Here is a 15,922-nt window from a genome sequence, read left to right on the forward strand (position 1 = left end):
TAGCCTAGACCTCTATGTTGTGCGTTAAGTTACAAAGCGTTGGTAGGTTCATTCAGTTTATTTTAAGTTGATCTTTCTTAGAAGTTTTCCTTTCGATGTTCACCACGAGATGTAGATGTAATTCCTAAATGCAATCTAAAAGATGATAAGCAAATCTTTATCTCTATTTCAACAATGAAAATCCTAGCTACAAAGGGAAAAGCAAGACACAATCTTTTCGCAAAGAGCTAACAGCACACTGTAAATGCACTTTTCCTAAATCAAACCATACAAACTATCAATATGCAAATGCACAAATGCATGTATTTGTTTTTCACTTTCTTAATATTGATACCTAAAAAGAAAGTTGATGTACAATTTTTAATTCGCTTTCAAATGACAAATACAAACAAGCTTACTTTTCGAAATCAAAAGGTAGAAGAGATTACGACACTTTACGATTTTCGAAATAATACTTGTTTTGACACTAGAAAGAGACAAATTCAAACCAAAAGAAAAAGTAAATGTATAATCAATTGTCAACAGCAAATGAACTTTCTCCTAAGACCAAAATCGACAGATCTAAATCAAAGGATGACAGTATGACTATTTCACTTTTCAATGGAAAACTATAAATGATGGCACAAACACATAAAAACACCTACAGTCTTTTTGTACAAGGAGGCAGAATTAAGGTAGAGAAAAGGGGTTTTCAGATAGGTACCTATACTGGTCACAGGCTGTAAAAATCAGAGATCAAAACTAGGTAAAACAGAGCAAAGAACCTCAGCTGCACAGGGCAAAGGCTGATCAGCGCACCTATTGCACAGAGAAACTGAATTGCAGCACAGGTAGCCCTCTCGGGACCTGTGTTGAAATGCAAAGTCTCTTCACAGAGCCTGTGCTGGAGCAGAAACGAGAGTTCCCTCCGGGTTCTGGGTCACGGTTTGCAGTTTAATCTACGGTTTCAAGCCAAATAAAAGCAACAAGCAAGGTACAATCAAAGGGATGATTTGAAAGAGGGCTAAGAGCTATCACAAAGGGTTATCATATCATTTGTGATTCCATTGTTCAGATCATAGACAAATCCAGTGAGTGGATCAAAGCAGTAGTTGTCTACTTTGCATCTGAAAATGGCAGATGCAGTTCGATTGCTGCTCTTAAGTCTATGAAACAAACAGTAATAGAAGCACAAATAAAATGATTAGACAGATCTCCCCAGCGGAGTCGCCAATTTGTTGTGGGGAAAAGTGCCTATGCAGGACGACCCTATCAACCTAAGGTGTGATAGTGCCTTAGCAACAAACATAAACAACTATTCTTGTATTCTTCTTTATGAATTAAGAATGAAGAGAGATGAGATGGACTAACCGGTGTTTTCCGCTAGTCCTTTGATCCGGTTTCTCTTCTCCTTGATAGCTCCCAGCTACTTGCTTTCTCGCTCACCCAGCTTCACCAAGTTTCTGCAAGATCACAAAAGGGGAAAACTACACAAAGACATGGATTCATAATCATAACTAGCTTAGGATTAGAAATAAGCTAAACATACTAATGCAATCATACATCAAAGACACATCAGCATGTAGGAGACACTCAAATAGTTTTATTGATGAAAAAACAAGGTTCAGGAGGAGATACAACCAAATGAGTTCCAATCCAGCATCAACCTCCCAACAAAGGAATCCCTTCTTCACCTCCTTCAAAGCATAAAGCACCCAATGATCTCAATCTCAAACCAACAGCAATTCTTTGCAATGTACAAAATTCCAGCCTCTGGAGCCTCTTACTCATCACTTGGTCGAACTCAGTGAGGCAAGTGTCATGGAGGAAGATTTTGGAAGCTTCCATAGTCTTTACACCTCGCGGAATGGCACTGCCATTTGTCATTTCCCGCTCAACGCACCCTGGTAGTGCATTTGGGTGCGTTGCAACGCACCTAGCTAGTGTACTGGGGTGCTTTGCAATGCAGGTGGCTAGTGGATCCACTAAAATGATCCTGACTTGACTGTTTCTGAGCAGTTTCTGGTGGAGAACTTCTGTGAAAAGCTGTGGTTTGCTGGCCTTGTTCCTTTAGGGGCAGGAACAACACTTTTAGGGACTTTGGATCCCTTGGTTTATGGACATTTCATGCTTAGAGCTGTAAGGCACAAAAATGTCTATAACAGAGAGGGCGGAAAAGAGAGTTGTTTTTAGAGAAGAACCTGCATCATCTTCTGATGCAAAGCTTGATAGTATGATAAAAAAATATGGAGAGGATGATGGATAAAATATCCATAACTGATCGACAAGCTGAACCATCAGTGAGGAATCCTAACTTTCGCAGACAACAGCAACAACAGTTCAGAAATCAACAGAAAGAGCAGTGAACTCAAGATTCTCAAAGTGAAGTAAAAGGTCCATTTCAGCAAAACTACACTGAAGGTCAGGAAGAAGATGAAGAAGAAATTATAGAAGCAAATCACTTCTTTCAAGAAGATGAACTGCCTACTTTCCTAATAGAATAAGATCAGTTTTCTGAAAACTCTTTTATACCAAATGACCAGCAATCTGTGCTTGCAAGTGAAGATCTGTGGGCTAATAGGACTGAAGAGTACCAAAGAGGATATCAAAATGCCCTCAGTCATCTCCAAAAGCAGTACAATTTAAGAAACAGAAATGTGCATGTTACTCTAATTTAGAAAAGACAAAATTTGCAAAAGGACGCATCAAGCAAAGAAACCACTCTTGCAGGCCAGAATAAAGACAAAGCTATTATCACATAGAATAGGGATAGAACCAATGAAACCTCCACTAGCAATGTAAGGAAGGAAAAAGAATTGCAAATTGAAATCCAAAAGAAGGAAACTCAAGCTAAAGGCCAAACAGAAAGGAAGGACATCGCTTCAAAAAGAGGTAGAAAAGCAATCTAATATTTTTAGTTTGGAAAATGAAATTTCTAAATTAAAGATAGATATTCTCCTCACTGAATTCGTAAGGAATGACAAATACAAATTCCAGATTGCAAAAATTCTTAGGGTTGATCAGATATCTGATACAGTCAATGTAGCTGATGATGAGCCAGCCATCCTTTTTGGTCCAACCTTAGAAGGAGCTCCTGAAGATAGTGAAATTCCTCCTTTTTATCTGAGTCTTAAACTTCATGACTTTATCCTTCATAATGCTATGCTATATTCCAACACCTCTCATAATTTGATGCCTAAAGTCATCATGGATAAACTAGGACTGAGCATCACCCGACCTTACCATGATCTTTATTCTTTTGATTCTGGAAGAGTGAAATTCCATGGTCTTATTAAAGACTTGGTAGTGTCCTTAGACCAAATCCCAACCAAAAATGTACTTATGGATGTTGTAGTGGCTGATATTCCTCCTAGGTTTGGCATGTTGCTTTCAAGATCTTGGGGAGCAAAATTAAATGGCACTCTGCAGCTTGACTTTTCATACGCCACTATCCCTATTTTTGGACAGCTCCAGAAACTTTATAGAGAAAAAAAGATGAGATTTATGATCAGCAATAAGGAAAATCCAGTCAATCATCCTATACATGTTGTTCATACTGATCTTGACTCTTTCTTTCTATTTAGTGATATGGATTTTGTTGATGATGAAAGTCAGTTAGTAGAAATTTCAGAAGTTCCCAACCTAATGGGCAGCATACATGAAATTATCACAACATAAGTAAAGATGTTGGTGAGGAATGTAGACAGCCTGTAAATCATATTGAGGAGATTCAAAGGATAGTGCGGAAAACATAAAGTTCTGAGCTAGCCATTCAAAATCCAAAAAATCAAGAAATTCAGTCTTCAGAAATTCTTTTTCCAGACGAAGAAAATGGTCTTTGGACCATGGAATTTGATGGTGCATCAGGAAGAGAAGGAGCAGAATTGGTGTTTGGATACTTGGGACATTACATCAGCCAAACAAAATCCCTCGAAATGTGAGAATGAGCTCTTACAAGTTGGCTTTTGAATGTTCAAATAATGAGGTGAAATATGGGGCATTGATCACTGGCCTCAAAATTCTAAAAAAGTTGGGAGAAAAAAAGATTTATGTTTATGGTGAATCCGAGCTAGTGATCAAGCAAGTCAAGGGGGAATACCAGGCCAAACACCCAAGAATGAGAGCTTATTGCAATACTGTACTTGATATTCTCAAAACTTTTTCAGAATATACATTATCTCTTATTCCTAGAACTCAGAATGTCATAGCTGATTCACTTGCCACTGTAGCCAGTATGGTGAAGATTCCTTTTCATTCTAATCATAAGAACTCCATCCATGTTAAGCATCACCCAGCTGTCCCAGATAACTTGAGGTTTTTGCAAGTATTTGGTGATGGTAAGAAAATAAATAGTTTTTTGCAGTTGGAAAGAGAATTTCAGAATTCTCACATTGATGATGCATACAATTTTGATGATTCCCACATTCTTTCAGCTGACACTGAAGTATTACAACTCAAGAACAACAAAATTCCAAGAGGCTTGGTGCCTTTGGAAGAGTTATTTGACAGGGATGATATCGCCAAGAAGCCCACCATGGTCCCTACAGAAAAGGGAGTAGAAGATGTGAACATTGGCACAGTTTAAAATCCTAAATTAGTCAAACTATCAAAGTCTCTATCTCCTGAAACAAAGGGTTAGTACATGTCTTTAATGAAGGAATTTGCTGATGCATTTGCTTGGGATTACTCTAATCTAAAAGCTTATGATAAGAGTATCATTCAGCACATCATTCCTATAAAGCCAGATCAGAAGCCATTTCGCTAGAAATTGAGAAGAATCAACCCCAAGTTGCTTCCATCAATCGAAAAAGAGGTGAATAGACTTTATAAGTCTAGAATAATTGTTCCCATTCAATTTTCTGAATGGATGTCTAATCTAGTACCTGTGAGGAAAAATACCAGGGAAATTCGTCTATGTATTGATTTTAGAAATCTCAATAAGGTGTCCCTGGAGGACAATTATCCCTTGCCTAAGATGGACCACATACTTCAGAAGGTGGTTGGATCCTCTAGGATGTCACTGCTTGATGGATACTCTGGGTACAATCAAATTCTGGTACACAAAGATGATCAGCTCAAGACAGCCTTCACAACGCCATGGGGTACATTCATGTATGCCAAGATGCCTTTTGGGCTGAAGAATGCAAGAGCTACCTTTCAACGGGCTATGGACATAGCATTTGCAAATGAAAAAGATATACTTCTGGTTATCAATCTTGATGATCTAATAGTATTTTCAAAATCTAATGAAGATCACTTGCATCACTTAAGGATTGTTTTTCAGAAATGTAGAAAATTTGGCATCTCACTTAACCCAAAGAAGAGCTTGTTCGACATGGAAGAAGGTAAGCTACTAGGACACATCATCTCTAAATATGGCATTCGCATTGATCCTGCCAGAGTGGAGGATATTCAACAATTAGACTTCCCTAGGAACAAGAAATAGATTCAGTCGTTCAATGGGAAAATCAATTTTTGAGGAGATTTATTCCTAATCTAGCTGAGCACTTGAAAGAACTGGCAAACATGTTGAAGAATGATAGCGCGGTAAAGTAGTCTTTGGAGGCTAAGAAATCATTTCATGCGGTAAATTTTTCATTATCTACTGCTCCTATTTTGATTAGCCCATATTATACCTCAAATTTCATCATTTTTTCTTTTGCTTCTGAGCACACATTAGCAACAGTCCTAATGCAAAAGAAAGATCAGAAAAATGAGCAGCCTATAGCATTTTTCAGTCGCACTATAAAAGATGTAGCATTGAGATATAATATCATTGAGAAAAATGCATTGGAATTAGTAAAAGTCCTCAAATATTTCCGAGTTTATATTCTACATTCACATACTATTGCTTATTTCCCTACTTCAACAGTAAAGGAAATTCTTGTACAAAGAGATCCAGAAGGTAGAAGAGGAAAATGGATTACAACAATGCTAGAATATGACTTGGAGATCAAACCTACAAAGCTCATCAAAGCGCAAGGGTTAGCCAAGCTTATGGCGGAATCAAAACTACATGCACTAGATATTAATTTGATGGTTGCACTATTAGAAGAATCAGAAGAAAAGGACCCTTTCTTGCAAGCATCTAATATGTTCATGTCTTCACCTTGGTACTCCGACATTGTCTATGTCTTGCAACACTTGAATCCTCCTCCGGAATTTCCCAAAGGTAAACTTAGATCATTGAAACTCAAAGCTTCAAAATATTGTATTCTGGATGGTATTTTAATTTGGAAAGATCCTGGAGGTGTGCTGCTTAATTGTTTAATAGAAAATGAAGTTAAAGATATAATGAAGGATTTTCATAAGGGAGATTGTGGTGGTCATCATTTTTGGAAAACCACAGCAAACAAGATCTTATGAGCCAGTTTCTATTGGCCCACCCTCTTTTCTGATACATACAAAACAACCATGAGCTGCCATGAATGTCAAATTTTTCAAGGAAAGAAGAAACTTCTGCCATTACCACTACAACTAATTTTGATTTCAGCTCCTTTCCAGTAGTGGTGTCTTGATTTCATTGGAGAAATCCATCCTCTATCTTCAGTACAACACAAATGGATTTTAACAGGCACCAACTACTTTACAAAGTGGATTGAAGCTATCCCGACCAGGCAAGCTACTGATTCTGTCATCATTCAATTTCTGGAGTCTAATATCTTGTCTTGATTTGGCTGCCCACAGAAAATAATAACAGACAATTCTGCTGCTTTTAAGTAAAAAAGAATGGTGGATTTCTGTGCCAAATATCATATTGTGCTAGGACATTCTACTGCTTATCCTCCACAAGGAAACATCTTGGTTGAATCTTCAAACAAATCTTTGGTTAACATCATCAAAAAGGTTCTAGAGGTAAACAAGAAGAATTGGCATAAAAAACTCATCAATGCTTTGTGGTCGGTGTCACACGGAATTGGTCAAGGGTGCGGACACAGCTGACCTTCCTAGAAGTCTAAGACATTCTAATGACAAACAAGACAAAATGGAGTGATCTTTCTCTAAATACACCTTTTACAACATGAAAACTACAAGTGTTTAGGCTTACCTTATTCCAAAACGCTGTTGTTGAAGTCCGTTCTTGACGATCCGGATGAGCTCCTCCTTCAAGTCAATTCCTGCAACTACAAACAATCAAACAATTACCAAGCACTTGCATTTCATATAATAAAACATATATTCAACATGCAGACCAAGGAACACATGAAATAACTCATTAACACAAGCTATTGAGAAAAATAAACCAGTTTGTATTAATAACGAAACAAAGAAACTCTTACAACCTGGCCTTGGTGTTGTGCAAGTTCCTCCCAGGGTCCATCAAGGGTTTTCCTCTACTTTGACAAAGCTCACCCTCTTCCAAGTAGAATCAAGTAAAGACAATCTCTCCTCACAAAGGCTCTAATGGAAGACCTAAATCCTGCAGCATTTACCCAAAGAAAATGTATAGCTCCAACCTCCTCTCCCTCTGGCTCAATGTCTTTATTTATAGTGATGTAAAGAGGTTATTCAGGTCCACTATCAATGGGATCATCCCCCTCTTTGGGTGGGATAGCTCCCTTATTGATGGGATAAGTTCCCCCTTAATAGAGATACATGAACCAACTGGAGGCGCATCCATTTCATCAAACCGACCTCTAGAATGTTCTAGAAGTAACCACAAGTAACTTTTTCAAGATAAAACTCGCGCATTTTTCCTTTTACAGAGGGACGCACCTGTCCCTTAACATACAGAGCGTCCATGGACGCAGATTTTGTGAACATGGTCAGCGTCCCCGCAGGTAAGGCTAGAGAGAACCTGCGACCCCAGAGATAAACATATTTTTTACAAGACTTTCTCTCTTCTTTGAGTTTGAGATGGATAACAGAGGCATGAGACTTGCCTAAGAGGGTAGCATGACTGTTGATTTGAGCCATACTAACTGTAAGTAGTCAAGGTGACATTTTTTAGTGTAACAGATTGCCCCCTAAAGTGCGAAGCCTGGAATAGAGTAGGGTTTTGTAATTCTAGGAAGGGTGAAGCGCTTTATCATTTCAAGGATTGTCTTGTGGATGGCCTGGTTGGAACCTGCAATTTTCAACACAAAATACATGGATAAGATTATATCATCACTGAGGTAGGCATTCCCATACTCAGATTCAAAACTTTAACTAATGGACTAACTATTCTGATACAGGAATGATCTTGCAGTACATCATTTTTATAGACTTTTGTAGACACAGTATGGACGCAGCCATCTGTTTATGATTAGTCTACATAGATAATGAATACAAAACTCCTCGCAGCCTGGATGGTAGAAACTAGATCCAGGGTCTTCACTTCTACTTCCCGAATTGGTACGATTCTAGCCATGTGATTAAATGATTCGATGTCGAACATGTTAGAAACCACTTGATTACCAGTCGATGATGTAAACTGTTAACAAGCATGAGAGAGACCACCAGTAATGTCAATGGTTCTCAAAGTACCAAGCACAACCCGTGAAATGTGAATAGATGTTTTGATGTCGAACACTTCACGGAATCCTTTGATCGAAAGTCAATGATGTAAACTGACGTCAAAGGCGAGAAACCTGCCATTGATGCATGCAGACTTCAAGGTACTGTCGATTCCTAAGTCATCTTTCTAGATAATGTGTCGATGTCGATAGAAAGCGACCCGTTGCAGGCAAGCCCGCAACACGAAATCATTGTTCAAGTTGAAGAAATGTTGCTGTAAGGACTGACTCAGGGATGGTCAAATGGATGACAAGTATTTTGCAGATGAAAGTTTTTCTTGCAGACCTCTTGAACACATAACGACACAACAGATGGCTTGGTGACGAATAACTCAAAGTTAATCCCCGAAACCCGGTTAAAGACTTTCAAAGTGGTTTGGTCAACTGTGAGGTAAAAGATTTCCCAACCCAGGTGAATAAAAAGTGTCGTGTTCAAGAGCGGTAATAAAGTTTCTTTTGAGACAAAAGGTGACAAACAGGTTCATTCTTCTCTCTTTTCCCCCACCATTTCTGGCAAGTACCTCTTTATTTTTAACAAGCTTGAGGAGGATAACATATGCTTGATTATAAGCTCATCCTTCGGACGAGTCCAACCTAGTTTAAATTCGAACCCTAGGAAGGAGTGGTTCGTTCCTGTTTGTAATTGAACAGGTCCTCTACTGTAAAAGTTTAACGAGCCCAGTATAGGAGAAACTCGGCGTTTTTCAATTTTAGAGAGTCTGAAAAAACTAAAGGAGACTCCACGTTGAACTTTTTCGTATATTTGTGTCCCTCAAGCCCAAAAAAGTATAAAATAATACCTGGGGGAACCGCTTGATCTTGCGACCAAGGAGTACTTTCATAATAGTGTCGTTGACCTGAAAAGTAAAAAGCGATCAAGGACACGTCGTTTTATTTCCTTATCGAGTTCGAAACGACAAAAACCCGGCAATCTTTTCCTGATTTTGCGGTCAGAAAAGAGCTAAAAGGGGACCGTCTTTTAATTCCGTTTTAACGAGTGAAAAAGAAACACTCGGCGATCTTTTCATGTTTTAGGAGTCAGAAAAGGGCTTAAAAGATGACTCTGATATTTTTGTTTGTGAAAAAATTACAATTTCCCTCGAAATCCCTTTGTCCTGCACAAAAGCAACACATTACTCATACCTGTTTAAAATAGGCAAAAATACATTCAAAAACATCTTTTCATGGTAAAAAATGAACTAATTCATCCAAAAAACCTATAAAAAGACCTTTTACCATGTCATTTTTACCGTTTCACTGTTGAGGTTGAAAAAGGAGCTTTTGACAAGAAACTTCCCGTGGTCGCTGCGGAAAATCTGACCGTCGGAATCGAACGCCGTCTCATCCAGGTATTTTACACATCCTACTCTGCATTTCTATCCGTTTAGAATTAATTTTTAGGTCTTAGTTTCATTTTTTGGGGGGTTTTGGTTTTGGAATGCGCCTCTCGGCGGACGCAGGTGCCCTTCGGGTGACCTGCGTTCCCCGACTTTTTCTCATACGGGAAAACGGTCGGAAGACGCAGCCCGCCTTCAGGCCAGCTGCGTCCGGGCGCCCTGTGCTACAAAGCCGGGGTGCGTCTTCCGAGAAACGCGCATTTCAAAACCCCAACTCTCTCAAAAAACCACCAAAAATTCCCAAATCAATTTCTAATTGCTACTTTTGATATGCAGGGCATTAATCATGTTAGACTGGAGAGAAAGAGAGCATGTAGAGGAAGATGAAGCTGCAATAAATCATCAACCTTCCCTGGATGCCCTAAGAGCATGCGGATTATACAAATATTGGACCATACCGGGCATGAGGGGCCAGGTAAGATTCTTGGAATGGCTGGTTGAGCGATGGAACGTTCAAGAACAATGCTTTTACATAGGAGGGCACCAGCTCGAGATAGAGCCCTCGGATGTATACTTTCTCACTGGCTTGCCAAACAGAGGTGAGCAACTCAGTCTTGCGGGGACTAGGCCGGGTGGCCAATCCCTTGATAGTCTCCGCGAGGATTGGTGCACACGTGGGGCTCACCATTCAAAAGGCATAGAGATAAAACACATCACTCTACCGGAACTCAAAGTCATAGCGTTCACGGTTACCAGAATTTGCGGCGCGGCCGCTTTACACATTGCTTCCGGATCCCAAATGCGGATGGCAATTGACTGTTACCAAGGCACCATTTTCAACTGGTGTGAAGCTGTGTCGGCTCATATGAAGAGCCAACTGACCAAGGCAAAGAACGGACGACTAAAGACTTTTGGATATGGGCCTATAGTCGTGAGCTTTGCCTTGGAGAGAATTCCAATGCTGATCCCTCAGCAACTCACTGTTGATATCTTGGGTCCTCGGCAGCCAAAGCTGATACGATGGGTTGCGGTGATGGCCCGGCATCCTGACGAGGGCGCGACAGTAGTTCGATTCTCAGATAGTTATTTTGACTGGTTAGAGGGCCAGCTTTTTGTGATACAGGACTTTCCGTATGCCGGAATGGATTTCAGAGGTGATCCGGACATGGTTCTTCCACAGGGAGAACAATGGGACGACAGAGGTACTTTTATTTTCACAAGTTTTCTAATTATGTATTTTTTGTATTTTTTATATATATCGTCTCAAAACTAATAGTAAAACTTTTTCAAAATGCAGATGTTGGTCCACAGCGTCCAGCCAACCTCCGGCCTTATGATAGACTACATCCAGCTGCACCGGTACCGGCCCCACAGGACGCGACAGCAGAAGTACTAGCTGAGTTGGAGCATGATCTAGAGCGTCTCACGGCAGATATACCTGAGACTACTATGGACGACATTCCTATCAGGCTTCAGCGTTTCGTAGTCGCGGTCCCTGGACCGTTTAGGAGATTTTTGCGTAAGGTAGCCCGCGCAGTGGTGTCGTACAGAGAGCACCACCAGTGATTGACTAGTCACTTTTGTAGTCACATGTGACATTTTGACTTTTTGTACTATCATTTTGCCGATCATAAGGTGTTTTCAACCTATGATCGAAGACGATGTATATATTTTTTGACACACTTCTATCTATATATATCACTATTACCGGCTTATCTTGTTTAACATGTATGATGAAATGTTTTTAAATTTACTTGCATGATTATCGTAAATGTCTGTCCAACATTCGAGAAGCAATTGCATCTGCTAATGTATTCAAAGACCTTGGAATATGTTGATATTCAATGTAATCAAATTCACGTTCCAAGAGACGCACTCTCAAAAACAACCTTAATAACACAGGATTTCTAATGGCATAAACTCTATTAAGCTGTAATACAACAAGTTCAGAATCTAACCTCACTATCAAACGTCGAATTCCAAATGAAATAGATTCGGATAATAATTCAACCACTGCACTGTATTCTGCAATGTTATTCGTTGTTTGACCGAGGCTTACCCCATGCATAGAAACTAACTCGTCAGAGGGCGAATAGATAACCCAAGCTGCGGAAGAGATATTCCGTGTATTACGACAAGCACCATCAGCAAATCCAATGTATGTTTGGAGAGGCGTCGACATCTACAATATCAAGAGTAAAACCAAGATAAGCCAGAATAATGACGAAAAACCACACTCGCTAAGCTAAGCACACTGACTAAACTAACACACTTGCTAGCTAGAAAGGAAATCTAACCTATCTAAAAATTTCTCCATACCCATCATTTTAAGCATAATACCTCTTTAGGTAAAGTCCATTTCTGGGTTTACCCAAAGAGTCCCCATCAAAATCAACTAACTCATAAGCCCCTTTTGCTAGCTTTCGCTTTACAATGTAGGGCCCATGCCACATGGGAACGAATTTTCCGGCACCTAGCTTATCGTTAGCTTGATCATATAATAGTACTAGGTCTCCTTCCGAAAAACTTCGAGGGGTTACATTTTTATCGTACTGAGCTTTCATTCGTTTCGCGTGAGTCTCGATAGCTAAAGTAGCGTCACGTCGAGTCTCATCTAATTTAGCCAAGTATAATAACCGTTTCTCCTCTTCGGAAGTAGCTGGAAGTAATTCGACAGCCATTTGAAGTGATGGGATTTCGCATTCAATAGGTAACACAGCTTCTAAGCCATAAACTAGCTGGAAAGGGGTGAAACCTGTTGAATTTTTCACTGAAGTTCGATATGCCCATAGCGCCGAAAATAACATGTTATGCCAATTCGTTCGATGGATACCAATGATCCGTCGAATCATGATGACTAGAACTTTGTTGATTGACTCAACCAAACCGTTGGCTTGCGGATAATAAGGAGTAGAGCTATCGTGGCGCAAACCAAGCTGGCTTGTAAGCTCAGTCATCATGACATTTCGAAAATGGCTCCCATGGTCAGTAATGATTGCTTGTGGGACACCAAACCTAGTTATGATATGATTGAATACGAAAACTGCAGCTGTCTTGCCGCTTGCGTCGAATGTAGGCATCGCCTCGGCCCATTTTGTAAAATAATCAACCGCGAGGATGATATACGCATGCCCCCCGGCCGAGTGAGGGTTACAAGTAATAAAGTCAATACCCCATTTGGCGAATGGACCAGCGGCAATTATAGGGTGGAGAGGAGCAGGTGGAGCGCGCATCTTTCGATCAAACACTTGACAGTTGTGGCATTTTCTGACGGCAAGGATACAATCTTTAAACATAGACGGCCAGAAATAGCCAGCGCGCAACACCTTCTGAGCTGTGGCATACCCAGACATATGACCGCCACATGCTCCAGAGTGACAATCATTCAAAACTCTCTCAGCCTCTTCGTGAGTTAAACAACGTCGAAAAACTAAGTCTGCCCCCCGGCGATAAAGTGTATCTCCAATAATTCTGTATTGCTGGGATCGAAACCGAATTTTTCGACGGTCTTCCTTGGAAGCTTCAGGCCGAAAGGTTTGGGTTTGGAGATAGATGATTATATCCCCATACCACGGATCTAAAGTGCTAATAAGAAACAAAGATTCGTCCGCAATGGACTCCTCTGCCACAGTCTCTGTGTCAGCACTCGGGAAATCACACATCAATTCCGCAAAAACTAAAGATTTCTTAGACTTGGACTTCTCGAACTCCAAGTCGAACTCTTGCAGGATAACAATCCATTTAGAGTACTTGCCCCCTAGCAGTTGTTTTGTCAAAATATAAATCATAGGGTTGCAATCCGAAATAACTGTAGTTTTGCGGAGAAGAATGTAGTGACGAAAACGCTGGACAGCTTGAACGGCTGCCAGGGCCAATTTCTCCACATGCGAATATTTTAACTCAGTGGGATTTAAGGTTCTACTAAGATAATATATCACATGCTCTGCTTTGAATTCATCTTCTTGAACTAACACCATTCCAATGGTGGAATGCGAAGCTGCGAGGTATAAGAAGTAGTCCTGGTTGTAGTTGGGAGGATGCAATAACGGTGCATGGGTCAACGCGTGTTTTAATGCATCAAAAGATTGTTGGGCAATCTCGTCCCAAAAGAATTGTGCGTTCTGTTTCAACAACCGTGTAAAACCTTTAGTGACCTCGGCGTAGTTTGGGATGAATCGGCGTAAAAAGTTCGCTTTCCCTTGCAAACTTTGGAGTTGGCGCAAACTCGAAGGAGGAGGCAATTTGATGATAGCCTCGACTTTCGAGGGATCGACGCGAATGCCGGCTTTTGAAACAACAAATCCCAGCAATCGACCTGTTTCTATACAGAAAACACACTTGTGGGGATTCAACCGAATTCGATAATGCCTACACCTCATAAAGATTGCTCGTAGGTGGACAAGGTGATCAGCTCGATGTAAAGAATGAGCAGGCAAATCATCGAGATAGGGTTGCACAATGTGCTTGATGTCATGAAATGCATAAGACATCGCCCGTTGAAAAGTAGCGCCGGCATTCTTAAGCCCAAAAGGTAATTTGCAATAAGCAAATGTCCCCCATGGACAAATGAATGCCGTTTTTGGTTGGTCGGCAGGTAGAATATTGATTTGATTATAGCCTGAGAAACCATCCATGAAGGAAAACATCTCACTTCCGGCACAATCATCAATTATTTGATCGATATAAGGCGTAGGATAGTTGTCTTTTGGACAAGCTCGATTGATATCCCTATAGTCGATACAGATTCTTATTGTTCCTTGTTTTTTATTGACGGGAACAATATTCGATACCCAATCCGTTAACGGGATCGGATAAATGAAACCTGCTTTCAACAGCTTTTCGACTTCTGCTTTAATCGCAGCCGCTTTTCGAGGGTGAATCTGACGCAACCGTTGCCGAATGGGTTTAGCATCCGGGTAGGTTTTGATTTCATGAACAACAATGGCAGGATCGATTCCTGGCATTTCCTCGTAAGACCAGGCAAACACGTCGCGGAATTCTTGGAATAGGGCCTTGTAAGTTTGGATTTCTTCTTCAGTACATGCGGCACCTATATGAATGTTCTCCTCGATTCCGGGCTTCACTGAAATATCAATGGGAATAGTACGAGAAATATTCCCTAAATTCAGCTCTGAATCAGAATGTTTCGTTGGATCCTGAGCGTCTTTGACATATTCAGCGGTAAAGATAGATGAAAAATCATTTTCAAATGCATCATCCTTAGGTAAAAACGAAGATCTGTGATGGAGATCTTCCCATGGTAGATCATCTACACTTAGGATTTCGCGAAGTTGTTCGTCAGATGACACTTCTTCGGGAAACGTTATCCGTTCTAAGGGTGAGGTGAAAAGTGACTCTTCACTGACCACATTCATTTGGTCGTTTCGGTTGAATGAAAGTCGGTAAAAGACATAAGAGCTTCATAAGCAATCTCATACGGACTCAACGGCATAACATCACCGAGTGAGTCTAGCTCAGAGTCAGAGGGAACATACCAAGGATCATCATAAATAATGTTTTCTGACGTGATCATATGAATTGTTGCAAACGAAGGGTCTGCATTGAGTGGAGGGAGAGGAAAAGTTCCCAGTAAACCGGAATCCTTAACTAAACCTACACCAATGTCCCTATAAGGGATTGTCGTTTTACCAACATGCTGGATACTTTCTGAAGAGGTTGGGTCGGATGAAAAGTATGTCAGCTGATCAATAGTCACGATCTTACCGTTATGTGGAAACTTAATGACTCTGAAGACCGATGAAACGACCGCTGTCATAGCATATGACCAACTTCGACCCAAAAGAAGGTTGTAGTCTAGAGGGGCATCAACCACTTCCACATCCAGACTAACGGTTTTACCTTCGACCCCTATAGGCAATTCTTGTAGAATACCAAACGGACGGAACCCACGGCCATCAAAGGCCTTAAGGATGGTGGGGGATTGGTTCAACGAAGGAGAACCAAGCGATCTCCAACATTGAATCGACATAATACACGTAGAAGCTCCCTCATCAATCACAGTCCGATGAATAGGCCTGTTTTTGACTATCACTGGAATTTGGAAAGCCATTTGATGGGGGAGACGCGGTGTACTATTTTCTAGATCAA

Source organism: Pinus tabuliformis, chromosome 4_1, assembly GCF_031772625.1.
Source record: "Pinus tabuliformis cultivar Carrire ecotype Pingquan chromosome 4_1, CPIR1, whole genome shotgun sequence".
In the NCBI taxonomy this organism is placed as follows: domain Eukaryota; kingdom Viridiplantae; phylum Streptophyta; class Pinopsida; order Pinales; family Pinaceae; genus Pinus; species Pinus tabuliformis.